The following is a 25,171-nucleotide window of genomic DNA, read 5'->3' as shown; positions in this document are numbered from 1 at the left end:
GCTCATTATTCATCAATGGAGTTCGGGGCGAAGCCTCGACGCCAAAAGCGTTTTCTTGCTTTTTTCACTGCAGAAACGCATTCTCCTGACAAGTACAGCTCATTCTTCACAATGTAGTTCGGGGCGAAGCCCCGACGCCAAAAGCGTTTTCTTGCTTTTTTCACTGCAGAAATGCATTCTCCTGACAAGTACAGCTCATTCTTCACAATGTAGTTTGGGGCGAAGCCCCGACGCCAAAAGCGTTTTCTTGCTTTTTTCACTGCAGAAACGCATTCTCCTGACAAGTACAGCTCATTATTCATCAATGGAGTACGGGGCGAAGCCCCGACGCCAAAAGCGTTTTCTTGCTTTTTTCACTGCAGAAACGCATTCTCCTGACAAGTACAGCTCATTATTCATCAATGGAGTACGGGGCGAAGCCCCGACGCCAAAAGCATTTTCTTGCATTCTTCTCTGCAGAAACGCATTCTCCTGACATCTACAACTCATTACCCATAAATGAAGTTCGGGGCGAAGCCCCAACGCCAAAAGCGTTTTCTTGCATTCTTCTCTGCAGAAACGCATTCTCCTGACATCTACAACTCATTACCCATAAATGAAGTTCGGGGCGAAGCCCCGACGCCAAAAGCGTTTTCTTGCATTCTTCACTGCAGAAACGCATTCTCCTGACCTGAAGCTCATTATTCATACTATTAAAAACGACCTTTCGAATAATGTTGTACTTGAAAAATATTCTAATTTGAATTTATAGGCCCATAATACATTGCAAATAAAACCGATTTGTTCCTTGAAAAGATAGGATACCCCACGTATTTAGATTTTTGCTTTGAGGATCGCCGCCGAAAAAAAACTTATTCGATAAATATTATTCAAGAAAACTCTAGTATAAATTGTGAGTTATAGTCCCAAATTTATTTAGCTAGAAAAAAATCAGATTGAAAAGGTTGGGAAAAGGTGACTATGAAAAGGTTATTTGAGTTTAGAACTCATCTCAATCATGACTCCTATACTGAAAAATTTCTTTTGAATTCTAACTTTTCCAATGCAAAGTCTTTCTTAAAATACTTATGATAACTTCATGTGAAATTACAAAAACTCTGTCTGGAAATGGGAATGGCGGTAGAGTGAAAACGATTAATCCTCGCTCCTTTACTAATTTCTGCTAAAGATTGCATTTGGCATTAAAGAATAGGTATTGGGCGACTCGATATAAGAATTTTATTTATAGTATATATAAATTATACTAGTGACAGATTTTTTAATTTTGTAATTTCTTAACTATAATACAAAAAGAAAAAGTATTGATTTGTCCGATGGGGGAAATGCGATTGCATGTATCGCCCCTCCCACCTGGTACAACCCTTTTTCATTTAAATTTACTAATGATACAATTTGAGATTAGAGTGTGGTACGACATATTTACAATGGGTCACATATCAATACGTAGTTTATATTATATAGATATTCAACTAATTTTATTCACAAACTATGATTCTCCACAAAAATAGGACCGCCCCCCCCCAGCACTCAGAGGGCTAGAGTGGGGAGGGCAGTACATGCAATCGCCCCCCCCCCCTCACCCCACCGAATCGGCCAAAATACCAGAAAGGGAGAAACATAATATAAAATTTATATATTAATCCAACTAATTTTGTTCACAAACTATGATTTCTCCATAAAAACGGACCGCCCCCCCCCCCACTCAAATGGTTTAGGTGGGAAGGGCAGAAGAGGTATTCGTCCCCCCCCCCACCAATCGGCAAACAGGGAACGACATAATATAAAGATCGGTTAAAATATCAATAACAAGTTACGAGGATATAGATATTTAATTGATTTGTTAGCAGGCTGTGATTTCTACCAATAAATTGGACCGCCCCCCCCACTCGAAAGTGTAGTGGGGGCGGGATAAATACCATCGCCCCCTCCCGACCCCACCAAATCGGCCAACATACTAGAGGGGGGGGGGCGAAATAATCTAAAAATAGGTTGAAATATAAATAATTAGTATATATTTTTAACATAAGTAATAAATTCGTATACAAATTGTGTGAATCCTATACTAAAGTTCGTCCGCCCCCCCCCCCTTCGGGGGGGGGTCGGCCGAGTGGGGGGGGCGATCGCCCCTACCGCCCCCCCCCCCCCTGGATCCGCCAGTGCACAAGATTCCTAGCCTTTAGAAAGTTCACTTTTTTCTCAGCTTGTTTAAACAGGGAAAAAAAAACTTTTTTTTAAAAGCTGGCTTCCCCACTGACTGAGAGTATCAGGCGCATTTGTCACCTTCAGCCACGAGGCTCCATGTCTGTCTGGAGATATTGTCTTGTTAGAGCGACATTCAACAGCTACTATCAAGAAATAATTGTCGGCCATTGCTATTATTAATTCTGTTCAAGACATTTTTTTTCTCTTGTACTTTTTTTTTTCCTTTGGCATGACACTCCTTACAGTGCATTCACTTAGGATGAGCACAGAGAATAAACCTTTACAAATGGAAGAAAAATAACTAGAAAAACTTGAAATGTAATTTTAGGTTTTCATAATTAGCTCTTGTTACTTTTTTTTTTTTTTTTTTTGAAATCTAATCATGTGCTATTAGTCATTGTCTGACATTATTTTTTTGTATAAAAATATGAGGTCACTCTTTGGCACAGCCAGAATCGAAAGTCTTTAATAAAGAGGAACTTGTTGACTATGTTCAAAATACTTGGCTCACAGTCTAACCCACGAGTTAAGCATTATATACATGATCTTCTATAACCCATGTTTATGATAAAAACACTTGGCCTACACGCTAACCCACCAACTAACTATTGTCTAGCTCAGGGCCGTTCTTAGGACACTGCAACCTATGCGGTCGCAGTGGGCCACGCGCTTTCTTAGGCCCCGCGCTAATTCTTTGTGTAATTATTAAATTGTAAAATATATACGAACAATTCCTTTAAATGTCCTGCATTTATTAAAATCTCCTGAAAACTCATAAAAATCTCCTAAAAAAAAAAGACAAAATTAACATTTGTGGGTATCATTCATTACGGAAAACGTCAATCCTACGCGCGATAAAAAAAAAAAGCCATTGTCAGCGTTCATGTAATAAAATATAATAATCGGGCGAATTTTCCCCTACACTTAAAGTTCCAATACCTATTTACTTTTATAGTCACTGGCATATAAATATGCCATAGATTGCAAGGTTCCTAAAGTACAGTTAATTTAATCGCTATTTTGTACTTAGTAAAGAATGAATAAAACGCAAAGACGAATTTATTTTCTAATAATACAAAATCTTATTTTTCACTTATTATCCTTATTCTCATCCAGACTAGGCCCCCGCGCAACCAGTTTTGCATAGGACCCCGCAATTGTTAGGACCGGCCCTGGTCTAACTTGACTTTCCTAAAGCACATCCAGGATAAACAGAAAATAGTAGAGCGCCGTGGGAGCCATCTTTTTATTCAATAACTGATCCATTCATCCAAGCGTCGCGCCCATCGCCACTCCTGTCCACGCCTTCTCTATTCCCTCCCTTCCACCTTTATCCTCTCTGGAGTCAAGATCTCCCCCCCCCCAATAGCGTCACAGATTCCAATTAACCCTCTGACATCATGGCCTTAAGCCAACTAAAGAACCAGCACAATGGGTCTATTGTCATTGGATAGAGGAGAGGGTAGCATGACTGAGCTGTAGAGGAGATTCAGTGAGTGAGTGAGTAATTGTATGTGTGTGTGCTTGGATCTATGTTAGTATGTGTATGTGTGTGCTTGGATCAATGTTAGTATGTGTGCGTTTTGTGTCAGTGTGAGTGTGTGTTCAGAATTCTTAAGTTTTAAACCGAACTAGTCTAATACTCATGAGGTAAACTGCTGATGTTAACATGTGGTATTGTTTGGATTGCTGATGTTACCGTGAGGTATTGTTTAGATTGCTGATGTTACCATGTGGTATGGTTTGAACTGCTGATGTTACCATGGCATGTGGTATGGTTTGAACTGCTGATGGTATGGTTTGGACTGCTGATGTTATCATGAGGTATAGTCTGGACTGCTGATGTTACCATGAGGTATTGTTTGGACTGCAGATGTTATCATGAGGTATGATTTGGACTGCAGATGTTACCATGAGGTATGGTTTGAACTGCTGATGTTATCATGAGGTATGGTTTGGACTTCTGATGTTTAATCCCACTTAATACTTTAGTATTGATTTGATCAGTGAACATTTTTGGACACATTGGAGCCTCCCCTGTAATTACCAACCACACTGTAATGAGTTTGTCAAAGTTGATCGAAGCTGTGTCAAATACAAAAGGTTTTTGAATTATTTTTTTCCAAAAAACCGGAAGTACTCTTGTCGTCTGCTTAGTTTTCTTTCTAAGAGATTTTACTTGATGACGTAGTGACTGGACTCTATGGTGTGTCTGGCGGAGACAAGAAAGTGTTGCTAAAAATGTGTTCGTTAAAAGTATATAACCAAAACAAAATGGCGGCCCCTTTATGCTAAGCAGAATGACATCTTCAAGTCTTGTCCGTTTTGTAATAACTTCTTTATATTCAGTTCAGTGATGCTCAATATGATGTACTTTAGCGACCTTGACATTGTTTAGTTTATCGAAAAAATCACCATAAAACGTTTACATGTTTAAGAATATATAAAATAAAGAATTGTATTTATGTACACTACAATACCCCTCCAAAGTTGTAACTCTTTTCTTTAGTGAAATCTCTTCTGAAAAGAAAGTATCGCTGTCTCCTGCACATAAAAACCTGTCCACACATAAACACTAATTGAATTATCTTTAACAAAAGAATCATATTTCCTTGTTCTGATTTACAATATCTGTAAACTATGACAATGGTTTATTATCTCGCTAAATCATTACCCAAAGGTTCACTCGGTGAATGATCGCCATAGCGACATGGTCTCGTTTGTGAGCTGAGATTGTCATGTCAGGGACAATTAGTATCAGTATATTTTATGTGAAGTATTTAATGACTGTAACGCAAAGAGAGGTAACTCGCCATAAAGAGTGGCTTTGTCTCGGGTTATCGATAGTGGGATATCCGATAGTTAATTTGTGTGTTAGTTCTCCATTACAAGACGTGCAACTTTAAGATTTCCTGTTTCATTCTGTCAAATAGAAGCCTTTGTAAAAAATAAAAATAATATCTAGAACTGTGGATTTAGCAAAAGCTGGGAAGCATGACTATAATAGCATATAGCGAGAGAACAAGCTGTATGACTCGCTATACAGTCAATGATGTCTACATCTACGTATATACTGTTAATAGAGAACTCTATATTGACTTACTGATAGAGAACACTGTTCACAGGCGTAATGTTGGATAGATCTAGGTTGAATTAGCTTTTGGAACATCCATATTTTACTTGCAATATTAATTACTCTAAGATTTTCTGAATATTTTCAGACATTTGTTTTCACAAATAAATCTCTTCTCTACTAGACGCCATACTCGAAGCGAATGTCTTCCTGTGTTGGTAACATAAGGTAAACATGTCTATATCCAGTTCCGCACTCTGTAGTTGTGGATGTGGTTTCTTTGGTGTCTGATCAGGGTCACAAATGTAAGATGGGCTGAAGGTGACAAAAGATTATCCATTCTTAGCTAACAACTTGCCGATATTATTGTAGCTGACCAGATATGCGTTACAATAATACTAATGAGCCTTGTCTTCGAGTTCGAAGATTTGTGAGGAATACAATGTTTTTCGTGGCTGCGCAGCCCCAGCTGTGACCAATATATTTTGCCACGTCCAGAGCAAGCATTAATCCAGCTGTCTCGTTCTGAGGCCTCGTGCAACCAGGTGCTCTCTTCTATGTCAGCTAAGGCAAGTTGGCGCCTAAGCTGGTCTTTGAAGCCTTTCCGTGGGGCACCTCTGTTACGTCCACCACCTTTTAGCTCTCCAAAAAAGACTGCCTTTGGCATACGTTCGTCCCCCATAAGGGATACGTGCCCTGCCCAGAGTAACTGTCTGACCATAACACTGCAGAGAAGAATGTCACTAGCGCAACATTGTATGTTCACCGTTATAATTAGTGCATGTAATGTCTGTTTACTTAAGATCGGGGACAGTGCGCTGTGTACACGGCACGGCCCGGTCTGGCCCAGTCAACCGATATGGCCGCCTACCGTTGGGTGCCCTCAGACATGACAGGGGTGAAGAGCCCCATGTCCAGGCCTGGTGGTTGGATAAAAGCCTTTCTAACCATCAACGGGATAATGGCGCCTCCGGCGCCGATTCCCTACTGGACTTCATCGAAGGTTAAACAGAGCGATGGATGTGTTCAAATGTTCTTTTTGGTGCGAGGGTGAAATTTAATTGAACTCCCCCCTCGTCCCCTCCTCTGCTCGTACGTAGTTGTTCTCTCACAACTCAATAGAATTAAATAGATAAGCAAAAGTTGAAAAAAATAGGGAATAAATCGAGTCAAATATGTTCTTGGTCAAACAAAATAAAAGGGGAGGAAGGCGTAGAGACCCACATCAATTGTTTCAGATTACAAGTACATGGATTGTTTGGTCAAATGATTTGTAAGCAATCCAGTAAATATTCGCCATATCGCTTGGCGAGAAAAAGAGATCTTTAAAACTGAATGAAAATAGGATTACAAGTGCTATACACACACCCTCCTTCTCTCTCTCTCTCTCTCTTCTTCTTCTTCTCCCTTCCTCTAGTTCTTACTTTCTCTCTCTCTCTCTCTCTTTTTCCTTTTCTTCCTTTCTCTAGTTCTTGGTTTCTCTCTATCTCTCACTTCTTATCGCTCACAGATAACAAACATTTTGAAGTATTTGTTTCTGAAACATTTAGCTGAAGCTCTAGCTCGCGCTAGTAAAATATAACGGAATGACGTCATTTTTTTCGGAAGAAGAAAGATGAAAATGGAAGTATGCTCTACTCTCTAAAACAAAAATGATTTCTGTGTGGAAGTTTTCACCGCATCTTTCAGAAATCTAGAACTAATGGTTAATTTCATGATCACAGTAATCTGTTACTTGTTTCTATTTTGATTACTAAGACCCTGTCTACATTCCTTAAGCAACAAAAGACAGTCATAGAAAAAGAACAAAAAGCAACTTGGAAAATGTAAGGGCTATATAAGGAACATGAAGAAAAATTAGGGAAAATGATGAAATTGGGAAAGATTTATTGATAAAAAATTAAAATAAATAGATAAAATAAGAAATGTCAAGTACGCTAAATTAAAAGATCGCTGAAATATCTCCAGAGTAGCAGCTAGTGTTCGTATCAGCTATGATCTGTTACCGAGTAGCAGCAAATGTTCGTATCAGCTATGCTCTGTTACCCTTAGATAAATGCTCTGTTGTTTCATAGAATGCCTTACCAGAGCTCGGGGTCCTGGGGAGAGTCATATCAAGGCCACGAATAGGTCCATAAGGCGCGGAGCTTGATTAGGTTGCCCCTCTCGCCCCCCCCCCCACACCAAGACCGCCTCTGTGCCATATGAGATTTGTGTAACATTTCTTAAAGCAAGATGAAACACGTTTACCAAAGGCAGACGTAACTGGAAGTTGAAAAGAGAAAGATGACAAACAGGTCAAACTTACAGGAATCGTAGGCCTCAGCTTGAGAGCAAACTCTGTAGGGAGACTTTGCCGCCTTATGCATAAAAACACTTGCTAATTCGTCTAGTTTGGGGACATCTACTAACCAATGTATTGGAAAACCATAATGGCGTGAAGCCAAAGTAAGTTTTCAAAATTGCATAAGTCACATGATTCCACTAAGGACATAATGCCACACAATGCCAGTGTTGTTTTTTTAGCACACACACACACACATACACACACCCCACACACCTACACACCCCACACACACATAGTTTTACGTTGTGTGTAGGAGAGGGAATAATTGAAGATGGGGGTAATGATTTTTGCAGATAGTTGTCTCCCTTTTTCTTTCCCCGTGTTACCCATATCTGGTCTAGCTAGTTGGCTTATAGTGTATTCCACTTCGTCATTTGTTAGTTAATAGAATTTGAAATGGCAACTAGCCAATGTCATTGTCTTACCAGCGTCAGCAAATGTCAGCAAATGTTACACGCTCGCCTCCCCCACACCCTGCAACGCGCCACTACAGACCATTTCCCTGCATTTATCATTTATCTTTGGGGCGCTGCTTTTTTCAGTTGGTGCGTATGCGCGTCGGGTTCTCCCACACAGCAGCGCCCTCAGTATCTCAGACTTTTCTGAGATTGGAAAGAACGCTGTCAAGTGGAGATAATTCGGTGCTCTGGAATGGTTCTCCTGTATGCCAGAAGAGTTGTCCTCATTAGTTAGCCGGCACATAAGTCACATTAACCGGAACAAATAAAAATAATAAACAGCCAAAAAAACCCACCGAAACGCAGTTTGACCTCCGATGAACGAAACGCGAAGTAAACACATTGAAACCTGTAGACTGTCAAAAACTGTGCTAGATTACGAAAATAGACGACACTGTTTGCTTCGAGTTGTGCATACGTCTACAGTGAACGCACTACAGATGACACTCGTGTAATTTGACAAGAAGAAACTTCTACTAATGGCTTTTGCAATCAGCGCTGAGTTGTTTGTTTTTTCAGTTCCTTGGTTGTATTTCAGTGTATGATGTCAGTTCCTTGGTTGTATTTCAGTGTATGATGTCAGTTCCTTGGTTGTATTTCAGTGTATGATGTCAGTTCCTTGGTTGTATTTCAGTGTATGACGTCTTCTTCAGTTTTTAATTGACGTTGGTTCTTGTTACAGTAATACATTTGCTCTCTTTCCATTTTATCATCCAATTTTCCTATTTCAAAAGTCTACACTGTGGACTCTCAAGCCTTCGTCAGTCGTAGAATGACTGTGGTTCATCTCGTAGAATGACTGTGGTTCATCTCGTAGAATGACTGTGGTTCATCTCGTAGAATGACTGTGGTTCATCTCGTAGAATGACTGTGGTTCATCTCGTAGAATGACTGTGGTTCATCTCGTAGAATGACTGTGGTTCATCTCGTAGAATGACTGTGGTTCATCTCGTAGAATGACTGTGGTTCATCTCGTAGAATGACTGTGGTTCATCTCGTAGAATGACTGTGGTTCATCTCGTAGAATGACTGTGGTTCATCTCGTAGAATGACTGTGGTTCATCTCGTAGAATGACTGTGGTTCATCTCGTAGAATGACTGTGGTTCATCTCGTAGAATGACTGTGGTTCATCTCGTAGAATGACTGTGGTTCATCTCGTAGAATGACTGTGGTTCATCTCGTAGAATGACTGTGGTTCATCTCGTAGAATGACTGTGGTTCATCTCGTAGAATGACTGTGGTTCATCTCGTAGAATGACTGTGGTTCATCTCGTAGAATGACTGTGGTTCATCTCGTAGAATGACTATGGTTCATCTCGTAGAATGACTGTGGTTCATCTCGTAGAATGACTGTGGTTCATCTCGTAGAATGACTTTGGTTCATCTCGTAGAATGACTGTGGTTCATCTCGTAGAATGACTGTGGTTCATCTCGAACACTTGTTCATGTGACTGTTCTCGCCCCTATTTCGAAGAGACACTCTCGTCCACATAAATTGCAGGTTAAGGTGGCTTTCGCTTTTGTGGCAGAGGAGCCGGCCATTTTTGAAAAGGCACACTTTTCTTCAAGAGTTGAGGCCCATGTTTTTTTCACTGTCCATTGCTTTTTGGTTACTGTCTCTCTCAACCTAGTGCGGTCTAGGACTATGTCTTCCCAGTGGTCAGTATCAATGTTCACTGTTTGAGGACTGTGGACTACCCTGTGGACACAGTTGGAAAGAAATTACTTTATTGAAATAGAATTCTATTTTTAGAGTTACTTCCAATTTTAGTTTCAAACGATCTTCTAGAAAACAATCTTTATGGAAAGCTCGAGACCAACAGGCTTGTCATGGGCAGTAGACTTAGACGTTGTTGGTGGTTGTCCACTGTAGTGACGTTTTTCTTACGGCTTAGTGAGCTGCATTGTGGGAATACGAAGACCACTATATGGGGCAGGGGGGAACTGGGAGGTGGATCAGGGAGACATGAACCCGCACACAACAGACATGGTTTAATCATCAAGTTGATAGGAAAACCTTCAGAAAATCCTGGCCGTTAGGGGAAAACCTTTTCCCCAGTGTCTGAGGGCCTCGACCCGACTCTTGGCTTTTGTATAAATTTAAAAATGGGTTGATGTCAAGTATCACATTAGCCCTTGGAGCTACGTAGCAAACTGAAGCGCTGCACTTCTTGAAAGCCAAAGTAGTCACTTATTTGACAAACATTTTTGTCTGAATATTATTTTCAATACTTATCGCATCTTGTCCGGGGTTAAACAATGAAATGAAAGATAAGTCAAACTTGGAGTTAATGTTAAAACTTGCAGTCGATGATTGAAGTTATGAAGCTGTTTCCTGTCAATAACAGTCAAGTGCCCCAGCCCTCTTTATGAGATAACTCTAATAGTATAAATCACTCTCTCACCGGCACTTCTATACACAACCACACACACTGACATAAAATAACTCTACTCTCACACACACACAACCCAAGCACACCTTCCCCCAATCACCCGCCCTTCTTAGCTTTCCATTCTATGATGTTCTGCGAGGGTTGTCTATCCTCAGTCGATGTCCACGCATTTCTGAACTATTGATCTATGTGTTCCTATTCGCCCCCAAGACCGTTCATTTCAGCAATAGCCTGACGAAATAATTGAATGTTCTCACATAATGACTTTGTAAATCAATTTCAATTTTTTGTCTTCCTCAAGACACCAAACTTTCTCTTCAAAAAAAAAAATGTCACTGTGGATAAAAATTCAGTGAATAACATTACTGTCATAGGCCATTTTTATCTAATGTAATTTTGTAAGCATCTCTAAAGATGAGTCGAATGATGTGTCATGAAAAAATGGCGGCATATATTTAGTCAAGATTTGTAGTACCCAGACTTGTGCCTACATAGCTTGGACTATCTTTTACAAGTGCTCCTTCTTCCCTAGTGCTATTAGAGAATGGAAAGGGTTGCCTGAGTCAGCCAGGAAAACCAACGACTTAGCAGATTTTAAGTGACTGATTAACATGCATGGCTAAATGGACACAGGGAATAGCGTAGACTGTCATTATGTTCTCTTTTGAACTAGTGTCTGTAATAGTATGTGTTCGAGTCTCATTTAATGTTGTTATTCGCGTAAATGTACAATGTACTCAGTTGTAGAGGACTACAGGTGCACGTTTGTACACAAATGTACTCTGTTGTAGAGGATTACCTGTGGCCTTTGTACACAAAAGAACAAAGTTGAAGAGGACTACAGGTGGCAGTTTAAACAAAATGTACACAGTTTAAACAAGTTTAAACAAGTGTAGAGGACTACATGTGGTATATTGTACACAGCTGTAGAGGTCTACAGGTGTCATATTGTACACAAATGTACACAGTTGTAGAAGTCTACAGGTGGCATATTGTAGACAAATGTACACAGTTGTAGAGGACTACAGGTGGTATATTGTACACAAATGTACACAGTTGTAAAGGACTACAGATGGTATATTGTACACAAATGTACACAGCTGTAGAGGTCTACAGGTGGCATATTGTACACAAATTTACACAGTTGTAGAAGTCTACAGGTGGCATATTGTAGACAAATGTACACAGCTGTAGAGGTCTACAGGTGTCATATTGTACACAAATGTACACAGTTGTAGAAGTCTACAGGTGGCATATTGTACACAAATGTACACAGTTGTAGAGGTCTACAGGTGGCATATTGTACACAAATGTACACAGTTGTAGAGGTCTACATGTGGCATATTGTTCACAAATGTACACAGTTGTAGAGGACTACATGTGGCATATTGTACACAAATGTACACAGTTGTAGAGGTCTACAGGTGGCATATTGTACACAAATGTACATAGCTGTAGAGGTCTACAGGTGGCATATTGTACACAAAGTACGGTAATATACCAAAAACAGCTCATTCCTGCCTTTTGTTAAATGCATCGCGAGCATGAGTCCGAAATTCTATAATGGTTCTGACATTCGCAAAGCTCATCAGAAATCACACCCCCTAAAAGGTCAAAGGTCATCTGCACGTGAAATCGAGATATTACTAAGGCTAATATTCTTTTGATAATTATACATTTTATGGGCGTTTTTATAACACATCGCCCGAGAATGTGGGTAGCTAAATAAACTTGCACAATGTCGGTACGAATAAAAATACTCTGTGAAAATAAGTTGTTGGTTAACACAGAGTGCTTTCTTTTAGATTAATAAAGTTGTTAAGATTTTTTTTTTACAAATAGTATGTTGTTGTTATTGCTGTTTCAGTTTTTTTTTGTTTCAGTTGCAGTTTTTGTTGTTATATACCACCTGTAGTCCTCTACAACTGTGTACATTTGTGTACAATATGCCACCTGTAGTCCTCTACAACTGTGTACATTTGTGTACAATATGCCACCTGTAGTCCTCTACAACTGTGTACATTTGTCTACAATATGCCACCTGTAGTCCTCTACAACTGTGTACATTTGTCTACAATATGCCACCTGTAGTCCTCTACAACTGTGTACATTTGTCTACAATATGCCACCTGTAGTCCTCTACAACTGTGTACATTTGTCTACAATATGCCACCTGTAGTCAAGGTCTGAAAAAAAGGGTGCTTTACTTTTTATAAGATTGGCGTGAATAGTTTTGGCTTCTATATTCATTATATGAATTATACAATTTAAATCTGAACCACTCTAGTTCGGTCAAAATATAGACGCATTAGGTTCAAATCCTAATGGACATCGATCTTTGTTTAACCCATGATCGGGAGATATTCAATCAACGTTGAAATATGTTGATTGAGTTTACCTTAATCAGGGGCGGAGCAGTGCTCTGTGACATGTAAGCGTGGACAGGACGCCGCCATTTCTCCCCCTTGCTGCAGTCTTTCAACGCTGATGGATGGATAGTCCAATACTGTTCTCGTTCACCGGACATTCTGAAAGGACATCACATTACTGGACATGATCTCATCACAAGTGGAGTTATGATTGGTATCGTTCTACACCTACTCATCCTTACACACACACACACACACACGGACTTGTTCAAAATCCAATTACTCCAGACCAGGCGTCTCTTCACTCATTTGTGTTTAATTCACTGAGATGCAAGATGAGGTCAAACCTAGCAGTCGGTTGAGCTTAAAGATGCGTAAGTGCTGTGTCTTGGTATCATGGGACAAATGATACAGCTGAACATTCAAATTCCTGACAAGGAAAGATAATAGAATGTATAGCAAGATCTTGACCAGACATTAAAATCGATTATCAACAAACAGATCAGTTGCCTTCAGCTATCTATTGATAAGCTAGTTATTTATTATTTATTATTATTAACTATAGATTAGCTCGTTAGAGATATGATAGTTATAGTTACACCTCACATCGCTAACTATAGATTAGCTGGTTAGAGATCAGATAGTTATAGATACACCTCACATCGCTAACTATAGATTAGCTGGTTAGAGATCAGATAGTTATTGTTACACCTCACATCGCTAACTATAGATTAGCTGGTTAGAGATCAGATAGTTATAGATACACCTCACATCGCTAATTATAGATTAGCTGGTTAGAGATATGATAGTTATAGTTACACCTCACATCGCTAACTATAGATTAGCTGGTTAGAGATCAGATAGTTATAGTTACACCTCACATCGCTAATTATAGATTAGCTGGTTAGAGATATGATAGTTATAGTTACACCTCACATCGCTAACTATAGATTAGCTGGTTAGAGATCAGATAGTTATAGTTACACCTCACATCGCTAACTATAGATTAGCTGGTTAGAGATCTGATAGTTATTGTTACACCTCACATCGCTAACTATAGACTAGCTGTTTAGAGATCTGATAGTTATAGTTACACCTCACATCGCTAACTATAGACTAGCTGGTTAGAGATCTGATAGTTATTGTTACACCTCACATCGCTAACTATAGACTAGCTGGTTAGAGATCTGATAGTTATAGTTACACCTCACATCGCTAACTATAGACTAGCTGGTTAGAGATCTGATAGTTATTGTTACACCTCACATCGCTAACTATAGACTAGCTGGTTAGAGATCTGATAGTTATTGTTACACCTCACATCGCTAATTATAGATTAGCTGGTTAGAGATCTGATAGTTATAGTTACACCTCACATCGCTAACTATAGACTAGCTGGTTAAAGATCAGATAGTTATAGTTACACCTCACCTCACCTTACACCTATCCTTTAGTCTGTTAGACTGTTAAGGCACTATACAAGATCGTGTTTCTCCATTCCTTTCTTTCTTTAGCCTTGGATAGAATTTCCTTCAATGGCAGGCCAGTCCAATCTTTTATGTTGTCTTCCCATTTTTTGTCTCTGTCTGCCTCTTTTTATCCTGGTACTGTTCCCTGTAGGAAGATCTTCGCGAGCCCTGAGGAACTTGTGATATAGAGCTTTAGTTTGCATTGCAGTTTCGCGCATCCGGCGTTTATTGGACATTTTAACAGTGAATGAAATAAGGTCAAGGACGCTTCACTGTTGCCAACTAAATCAAACATAATTGAGCTGTAATTGTTACAATATCTTAAAGCCTTGCAGTGTTCTTCGTATCAACTTTCCTTTGCTGTGCTAGTTAGTTGCCCCTTCACTCTCTAAATAAGTTCTATGTCATAGAATGGGATTTGACTTCTTTGTCTGTATTACAACTAGTTTGTTCTACACACGAAAGATTCTACACTTCTAAAAAGTACACAAAATTTTTACCATTCACATTTTTTTAAAAACCTTATCAGCACCTCATTTCATTTGTACACCGGATACACCAGAAAGCTTGCTATTTATAGTTCTTGTCCACCATGTGTGAACATCTCCTCTATCAGAGTCAGACTGTGGCCTTGATGACTTTAGTGTGTCTGTCTTTCAGTTTGAAAAGTTGTGTACTCATGGCTTTGATAATATCTGGCTAACAACCTCGGCGCATTAAGTAAGATAACTTTGGCCCATCAAGTAAGATATTATTGACACTTAAAGTATGACAAAGTTTGCTCACAAATTAAGACATTTTTGGCTAAAAGTAAGACAAAGTTTGCTCACAAATTAAGACTTTCTTGGCTAAAGGGTAAGACATGGTTGGCTCATAAACCGGAACTTTCACTCTATCATCTTGGAACTTATTGCCGACATTTATCCAAGCCGCGCGCGACTGCGTCGGACTCCAGTGTCATTGGCAGCTCCGTATCGGCCGACCTTTCGATATCAGACGGGGCATCTTTAGCACGACGGAGAAAGGTCATAAGCCCGCGTAATCAATTTCGTACTTTATATACGCGGGGTATAGATCTTAGATATTCGGGGGAGGGGCGGGGGGGTATACTTCCGCCTGGCTGACAAACAGGGAAAACTGTTGTTTTCTTTGATACGCAGTTGATCCATGTTGATCGTGGTCTGCCTCTTCAATGTCGAAAGTAAGACACGTTTACCTCCCTTTATCTGTGACCTTCTTTTTTTCTGCTGCTATTTTTAACTTCGCTTCGGTTGGATATTTATAGCTTCTGGCTGTGGACATGCTCAATACATTATCGAGTCTGTATTGAGATATACATTCTCAAGTCTGTATTGAGATATACATTATCAAGTCTGTATTGAGATGTACATTCTCAAGTCTGTATTGAGATATACATTATCAAGTCTGTATTGAGATATACATTATCCAATCTGTATTGAGATATACATTATCAAGTCTGTATTGAGATATACATTATCAAGTCTGTATTGAGATGTACATTCTCAAGTCTGTATTGAGATATACATTATCAAATCTGTATTGAGATATACATTATCAAATCTGTATTGAGATATACATTATCAAGTCTGCATTGAGATATATACATTATCAAGTCTGTATTGAGATATACATTATCAAGTCTGTATTGAGATATACATTATCAAGTCTGTATTTAGATATACATTATCAAGTCTGTATTGAGATATACATTATCAAGTCTGTATTGAGATATATATTATCAAGTCTGCATTGAGATATACATTATCAAGTCTGTATTGAGATATACATTATCAAGTCTGTATTGAGATATACATTATCAAGTCTGTATTGAGATGTACATTATCAAATCTGTATTGAGATATACATTATCAAATCTGTATTGAGATATACATTATCAAGTCTGCATTGAGATATATACATTATCAAGTCTGTATTGAGATATACATTATCAAGTCAGTATTGAGATATACATTATCAAGTCTGTTTTGAGATATACATTATCAAGTCTGTATTGAGATATACATTATCAAGTCTGTATTTAGATATACATTATCAAGTCTGTATTGAGATATACATTATCAAGTCTGTATTGAGATATACATTATCAAGTCTGCATTGAGATATATACATTATCAAGTCAGTATTGAGATATACATTATCAAGTCAGTATTGAGATATACATTATCAAGTCAGTATTGAGATATACATTATCAAGTCTGTATTTAGATATACATTATCAAGTCTGTATTGAGATAAGATGACGATTGATTATAATATAATATGACAACTATATAATCTATAGTTCTTTTTTAAACACACATTTGAATCCCAATCATCGTACGGGATGGTGTGTCTATGTGCTGTCTCTTCGGACTTTGCTATTATGAGTCTTTTGTTGTTGTTTTTTTATTGCAAATTTGGTCAACTTGTTTCAGGATTGTAAATGATATCTATAACATTCCTTTCAATTGTAATTTTTGTTCGTTTGAATTAAATAGTAATGTGATTGTCAACTTGTGATTTGGAAAAAGCAATGGACCTTTCAGCCTGTATACAATGGCGTGGGACCACTAGCGGATCCAGAACTTTGGGCAGTAGAGGTATTCGCCCCCTTCCCCACACCAATCGGACAACAGGGGAACCCCCCCCCCCCGGATCCGCCAGTGCGTGGGACTTACTGACTGAGTGATGTACAGGAACATTTGTTCGCGTTGATTAGCCCACCTTGTAGTACATAAAAACGGTTACACTAGAACTTCAAGCTTGTCAGCTGGTACACGCACCAACAAAAGCATTTATATTTCTTGGAACCTTTGGGCCTCTATAGGAAATAAGGACAGATCCTTCCGAAAGAATCCCAATATTAAGGACTTTGTTCGTCTACAGCACAGGACAATGGACATCCTAGTGACCGTCAAGTTTGGACAGTTTCTGAACAATGTTCACCTTAATTCGCAATGTCTTCTACTTGGAAAAAAGAGGAAATCCTCCGAAAGGATGTTAGCAAACTCTGTAAGTTTGTCATGGTCCTTAAGCGTAGCTCTCGACAAGAAAAACATAAAAACACTTTAAAAAAAAAAGAAGAGGGTATCTGGGGGATTGCTTTTAAATGCTTGTATAAAAAAATAAAAAGGTGAACGATATGAACGACTTGTGGGCTAAAACCTCCTTATCCTCCTCAAACCAATACACTCACTAACCACTATGCCAGCGAAACGCTTATGATAATAGAAGGTTTAATAGTTATCTATTGTTATCTTCAATATTTAAAACGGCGACGGAACCTAAAAAGTATAAATGGGGGCTATGTACATTTTTTTTTCCTTGTTCCAAAGAAAACATTTTTTTTACCGATAAATAATTAACAATTTGGTTACTTTTTAAAAATGTATTCTTGTTTTGTCAGGTAAAAGAAATAATTGTGCAAAATTGTAGCTTCATCCTAAATTAGGCGTGGGATAAATAACGTGTAAAAAAAGTTTTTACCAGACAGACAGACAAAGTGAGTTGGTATAACTTTGTAAAAAAACTTAGAAAATGATGGAAAATCTGATTTCATTTCATTTTGTAGAGGTTTAATCTTCATTTCTGATAGCAAACCTTTTTTTTTTTAGAGTCCTACATGTAAGCTGTTTTGTAGTTGTTGTTTTTTTTTTTTTAATTTTACCTCCTCGCTCTGTTTGACTGGTAATAATTTTGAACACGTTATTTCTGCCACGTCACCTTGCCCAATTATTCATTGTCACTAACAACACATGACATTTCTCCTCTTCTCTCTCTGTCCTTTCTCTCTCTCTCTCTCTCTCTCTCTCTATCTATCTATCTCTTCCCTTCTCTCTCTTTCATCTTTGTCTCTCTACCTTTCTCCCCTTTTCTCTCTCTTCCTCTCTCCCTCATGAATCATTCTCCTCTCACTCTTTCCTACTCTCTCTCTCTCTCTATCTATCTATCTATCTATCTCTCTCCCCCTTTCTCTGATGTCTATCTTCTTTTAGTTTTTACAATTCTTGTCCATTTTCATAGGTAGACAATGAACTCGAAAACGACTCTACCTATTTTTTTTTAGAAATTTGATGGTATATAATAAAGTTTGTATAAATATTGTTACGTATTTCCGAATCTTCTGGCTAGATGTATTAGTTGGCACACAAATAAAAAAACACTACAAAGAACTTGACGACTAAACTCTCAGCTTCATATAACTTTATTGACTATTAACTCTAACAATTTGTTACTGTAACATGTAGCGTAGAAGACTGTACAATATCTGTCAGTTTACAGTTAGCTATACTTCGTTGCAATTCATCTTTTCACTTCGTTGCAATTCCTCTCTTCTCAACTTGCATCGAGTCGTATTCCACAGAACAGACCAACGACACACTTCCCAGTGTCGCTCCAGGTCTCCCAAAGCTGAACCAAGTCGTACTCAAGTCTACCGAATCAGAGCCGCACACGTCTTACATCGACTGTATCGGCTCAAGTCCACTGTAGTTCGCTGTATAGACTTTAACGACAGTAGTCCACTCCAGTTAACTCTACCCTAGTTAACTTGCATCGAGTCGCACACATCTCTCTTCTACTGTCTCGCACAGTAGACAACAGTACCGACGACTCACTCACGACTCCATACGACTGACTTTCACATTAACTCTCTGGCTTATATAGAGTCCCTAATCGCTTGTCCAATATTGCAAAAACACTGCTAGTATCTTCTTGAATATCACGTGAGGAAACGTCACATCCTGTCTTTGTTTATACATGTAGATTCCAGAAAACATCGGCTGCAGTGTCATCTTGCCGGGGTCACACGTTGTGACCTCTATCTGTCACTGGACATTGCTAGTACCTTTTGGAATAACATGTAAGGACAGGTCACATCCTGTCTCTGTTTATACATGTACATTCTAGGGAACACCCGCTGCTGTGTTATCTCGTCGGGGTCACACGTTGACCTCTACTTGTCACTGTTCATTTGTAACAATATATATATATATATATATATATATATATATATATCTTTGGAAGAAGAAATACTAGATAATTGGCCACACGTGGAAAAACCCTGGAGGATTAATATTTATCATTTTTCCAAATATTATTTTCCAAAGTTCAATTTGGTCTGGAGTAGACAATGTTCATGTTGACAACACACACCTACGTCATCGGGTAGTACAGAGGTCTATAAATAGATTGAACGTGCAGGAACATTTCCCGCACCGTCTTTTAATGTCTGTAACTTTAGGCATATCAAAATCTTCTATACCAGAGGTTCTCAAACATTTTTGACCCGGGGAACCTTTTATATAGTCAAAATTTGACCACGTATACCTAAGTGAAAAAAGCTAAACAAATGCCTAGTATAGAAGTTAGAAATGTTTCAAATAACCAACATTTTGTTGATGTGCTTATCGTGATTATACTTACACAAATTGTCAAATTGAATCAGTTCGATGATGTTGATGACATTAGATGAAAGTATTGATGTGCGACTTAATGTTTGTAAGAAGAAACCTCCACGAGCACACATTTCTAGTCGGTTTCTGTCCATTGTGATGAGGTTCACATCGGCACTGAATCCATGTTCTACCGAATAAGAAGACCGGAAAGAAGTCAACAATTCCAATGACCCATAATGCAGGATAGAATATGGAAATTTTGTTTTTGTTATCATAATGTTTTGTCCTTGTTCAAATATTGGTTGAAGTTCCTCGTTTGTGCATATTTCACTAGGCTGCTTCTGTATTAGAATGGATTCATCTGTGATTGGGATCTGAGTTTGTCCACACGCAGTCGGGAGTAGCCAGGTGAAGCTTGTTTGTGAAGCATGTTTTCCAACCTTTGGTTTAGGTCGACGTAGATTCGTACGTAATGGATGGGCGATTTGACTATTCTTAATATTATCCGATTGGATAAAATGACTCTTAGCGAAGAAGTTATTTTAATTCTATACAATTTTCAGCTTTCTGCCGACCCCACCGTTGTCTCGAGGACCACTGGGGTCCACGGACCACAGTTCGAAAACCACTGTTCTATCACATATATCCAGATCCAGTATTCTAGTCTAGACTACTGTCTTTTAATGTTGCCATGTCTGGATTTGTATCACAAAATCATAATGCGATCTGAATAGATTTATAGATGCGTGTAACAAGGCTTTTTGGTTGGGGGCATGGGATAGAATAAAAATTGTACCATTGTTTTTAATCTATTATTCATTCGTTCTTACGAGCGAAGTAATGGCTTGTACAGAATGTCACCAGCTTTTTAAAGGAGAAATAGTCGTTTTAAAAGTACTTTTATAGTTTATTTGTTTCCATTTCTTCTCTTTTCTGTATCTCTATGTCTGTTTCTCTTTCGTATGTCTCTCTATCCATCTCTCCAAGTCTCTCTCTTTTCATGCCTCTCTAAAGTGTCTCTTTCTTTCGCCATGTCTCTCTCTCTCTCACCATGTCACTTTATTCTTTTCTTTCTCTAGTTCTTTATCTGTCTCTTTCTTTCGCCATGTCTCTCTCTCTCTCACCATGTCACTTTATTCTTTTCTTTCTCTAGTTCTTTATCTGTCTCTTTCTTTCGCCATGTCTCTCTCTCTCACCATGTCACTTTATTCTTTTCTTTCTCTAGTTCTGTATCTGTCTCTTTCCTCTGATTCTTTATTCCTCACCATCTATCTTCCCCTCTGTTTCTTTCTCTTGAGCTCTGTTTCTCTCTTTTTTTCTGTCTTTTATTCTTCCTCTCTCTTTCTCTCTCTCTCTCTCTCTTTCTCTTTACATGTGTCTCCAGGTCCCTCTCTTTTCTTTATATTTATAGCGTCAAGTTTTATATTGAATTATTTTATGCACTTTTCAAAAGAAAAACCAAACAGCTTCAAAGAGTTCACTTATAACTTTTGTCATTCATAGTTTTCATGTTTTGTATTATTTTCCAACCATTGTTCCATAGTTCTTGTCCATGATTTCGGTGTGTATCTATCCACAGGTTCTCAGTTTGTTCTAGCCTGGTGTCTAAAGAATGAAACATAGGAGATGTTAGTGCGCTGGTCAACATGTTAGTACGTTAGTCAACATTGAAATGTGTGGACACTCTCGTAACACTGGACGTAAAGACCTTGAAATAAAGTGAGTTTCTTCCTTTCAACCTCGCCCTTCTCCAGGTCCAATGATACGATACTTCTAGTGTTGCTTTGTTAAGCCAGATATGTATGGCCCACCTAGAGGGCGCTACTGCTGCAGACCAATCCTATCATTAGAAAATGTCTCAGCGTACACATACATACATAGGAGGATTCTTGTTAAGGGAACTACAATTAATTTTGTTTTCCTTAAAAGAACAACGAGCCGACCTGCAGCGTAGCATACGCCCCCTACCCTCTTATTTTTTCTGAGCCTCGCTCTGTCACCGCGAAAATTACGTGGGGGTAACTCTAGTCCGACTTGCAGAAATAAACGAGTTATCTTTCCATGAATTTTTCATCGTGATGGCCCGCATGGTTGGGCGACGAAGAGAATGTTATATATTTAAAGCAATAATAATGCATATATACAGAGGCTTACAAACTAACAAACATAATGCATACATACACATACACACATACATAGGAGGATTCTTGTTGCCTGTCAGAGGACGTGTACTGATGCAGACCTGCTACGTCATTGGGCAATGTTAAGAAGACTATAATGAAATGTGTTTCATTGAAATGATCTACTGTCCTATTACTTCCTGAGAGTGACTATCAGTGACTATCAGTGACTATCAGTGACTATCAGTGACTATCAGTGACTATCAGTGACTATCAGTGACTATCAGTGACTATCAGTGACTATCAGTGACTATCAGTGACTATCAGTGACTATCAGTGACTATCAGTGACTATTTGTTTATACGTTGTCGTAAAATGCAAGCTTAAAGTGTATAACTTGTAGAAGCTGCGCCATGATGTTCACTGTTATATCACTTCCGGTTATAATTGACCTGATCACCTCCACGAATCGTTCATAAAGCTAATCAATAAATTCTAAAATTTGTAGCATAGGAATCAATCAATTAATTAATCAGTGATTTCTATATATCCTGTTATTTGTTTTATTTACAACAAAAATAGCTTTGTCGGTGAATTTCACATTTTGTTAGTCTCAGACAGTCTCAGTACGACTGTGGTTCATCTTGTGGAATACTTTGTCATGTGACTCTGGAGCCTTATTGTCGAGAGACACTCCCGTCCAGATATATCGCAGGTTTTGTTGACATTCGCTTCGGCGGTAGTGGAGCCAGACATTTTACGTCTGACACGCTTTTCTTCTTGGTCAGCGTATAGTGCTATAGTGCTATAGGGCCATGTCTTCCCAGTAGTCAACATCGATGTCCACTTGAAATTCACTGTAACTCATACTAAGTACATCCAAAACCTTTTTTTACAAGCTTACACCAGCTCATTTTGTCTGTCTGTCTGTCTGGCCAAAAATTTGAACACGTTATTTCTCCGACACCCTATCTCGGATTAAACTAAAATTTCGCACAATTATTTCTGCTACCTGACAGCACAAGATTCAATTTTAAAACAATTAACCAATTGGCTACTTAACTATTGGTAATACATTGCTTTGTTTGGTATCTCAAACAAGAAAAAAATAGTACTTGACTGACGTGGTTGTATACGCTGAATTAGTTCCCTTTTCAAGGGAAAGAAATAGTACTTGACTGACGTGGTTGTATAAGCTGAATTAGTTCCCTTTTCAAGGGAAAGAAATAGTACTTGACTGAAGTGGTGGTATAAGCTGAATTAGTCCCCTTTATAGATTGTCGCCTGAGGCCTATTACAAATTTAATTACATGACTGATTCAAAGTAATTAATACACTTAACATATATTTTTTTGTGAAAGTATTTTTTTATTTTGCTTGTTTTCTACTTTTTAGTGCGTTTATAAAATAAGAGATTTGTTTTTAATATATATATTCGCTACAAAGACAATGCGAGAGTATATACAATTTCCTTTTTGGTGAAGAAAAAAAAAAGTCAACCTTACTGAAGCAACCATTAAACCTGAGTACATGTCAACACATTGTAAACGAAGTAAGTCACCTGCTTACACTGACACCAAATGTCATGAATTTCTTGATGTCTTGTTTCGTTAATTTTTGTTCTATTTGAGTTCGCTTTTTTTTTTTTTTTGGTTTGTTTCTTTGTTTCGTTTTGTCTTCTATAAATTATAGTTTTTCTTGTTTTGCTTTACTGTCTAATCTTGTAGTTCTCTAGTCTACTTTTCATAAGAGAAATCATTGTTTTCGAGTCAGAAGATTATAGAAGAGTACATTGTTTCACGTGATGACGAAGACCCAGTAGATTTTATATTGTGTCATTCAGACGCAGAGGAAGCCGTCGTGTGCCTAGGTCGATTTAAGTTTGCTTTTTTTCCGTCGTCTGAGATTTTGTTTGAAGGTAGTTTTTCTTAGGATTTCAAATGTCCCGCGGTCATTGTAAGTGTTCTCCAGCTGTCTCGTTCGTAAACCCACTTCTGACACCAAAGTATTCTTTATACGACGAATACTTAGAAATACTTAGTTAATATGTGTATGAGCTGTATATTTATGAGTATCTAGGGGGGAAGCCGTAGAAAGTATTGTTCTTAAGTAATCCTCTTTTACGCACATCAAAAAAAAAAGGTTTTAAACCACATTATACTGTAATAAGTGTCTTGTCAATAAGAATAAGAAATCGGTCTTGAAATATACAAGCCCTGCTATATTAATTGACTTTATTAGTTTATAGTTTATGTCCTTATAAGAACACTCATCCTCTTACTCTCTCTCTCTCTCTCTCTTTCTCCCTATGTATCTCTCACTCTTTATCTCTTTCTTTTTATCTCTATTTCCTCTCTCCTTATCTGTCTCTATTAATGTATCTTTCTCTTTCTCTCTCCTTCTCTTTATCTCCTTATCTTTTATCTTTTAAGAAGAAGTTATGTATGTCTTTATGTAACTATAAATATAATCCTAAGAAATTCTAGCCTGCACATCCAGTCTAGAATACACAATAATACGTTATGAAATAATTCTTCATTACAATGTCCCACATATCAACATAAAACATTTGTCAGCCATCTTTTTCTTCGACAAAGAAAGAAGACAAAAAAATTATTTGACGTCATTCGGCCTTGAATGTTTCTATGTGCCACCAGATTGTAGTTTTTACTTAGATTCAGTCTGGGCTATAAAATTGGATTTTTGTTCAGCGACATAAATCCTAGCTGTGGAAGCGTTTCAATGGTTCCTCGTCAAAGCCTAAACTAAAGAATATTTCGGTATTAAAACTCCACGGGAAGACAGTAGTGATTGTTATGTTTGATTCTCTATAATCTCTAGTGTTTGTTTGATCTAAAGCTGGTAACTTAAGTCTACTTCTAAAACTACGCGTAGCTCTTAAGTCTACTTTTAGATCTATATAGGCCTACCATAGTTTAGAGTTGACCTAGATCTCTATATAACACTAGAATCTATTATACGCTTAAGCTTCAGTTAAGGTTTAAGAGTGTACTTGATGTTCCTGCAGTTGTAAATTATTGTTTGCCGCAAATGAATTGATTAAACCCACTAAATATTGTCCTAACACGCGTATCAGATTCCCACTATAAACAGGAATTAAACACCACTACGTGACTCAGAAAAAAATTCGGAACAACCCCATTCATAATATTCCATAGAGGGTTAGGGTTATAATACTGCTACTTTCAAGTGCAGATATTGACTCCCATAACTTCTACCAGCATCTTACTTAAATTTTCCCTCTTCAAATGCAGGCTGACAAAATAGTTGTTAACTGCATTATTTTTTGTATAATCAAAGT

General features: G+C 38.1%; 1 protein-coding gene across 1 annotated transcript in view; it reads left to right on the top strand.

The window, feature by feature from the left end:
- The window catches only part of LOC106058866 (muscarinic acetylcholine receptor gar-2-like), a 237,880-nt gene that overhangs the window by 159,786 nt on the left and 52,923 nt on the right, over window positions 1–25,171 (top strand). Inside the window, exon 4 of the mRNA XM_056003817.1 lies at window positions 21,309–21,448. The gene's annotated coding sequence lies outside the window, so the exon portion shown is untranslated. The remainder of the gene's footprint in view (window positions 1–21,308; window positions 21,449–25,171) is intronic.

The sequence above is a fragment of the Biomphalaria glabrata genome, chromosome 11, assembly GCF_947242115.1.
Source record: "Biomphalaria glabrata chromosome 11, xgBioGlab47.1, whole genome shotgun sequence".
Taxonomy (NCBI): domain Eukaryota; kingdom Metazoa; phylum Mollusca; class Gastropoda; family Planorbidae; genus Biomphalaria; species Biomphalaria glabrata.
The sequence above is the reverse complement of the archived record's forward strand: the minus strand, read 5'-3'. Positions and strand labels throughout refer to the sequence as shown.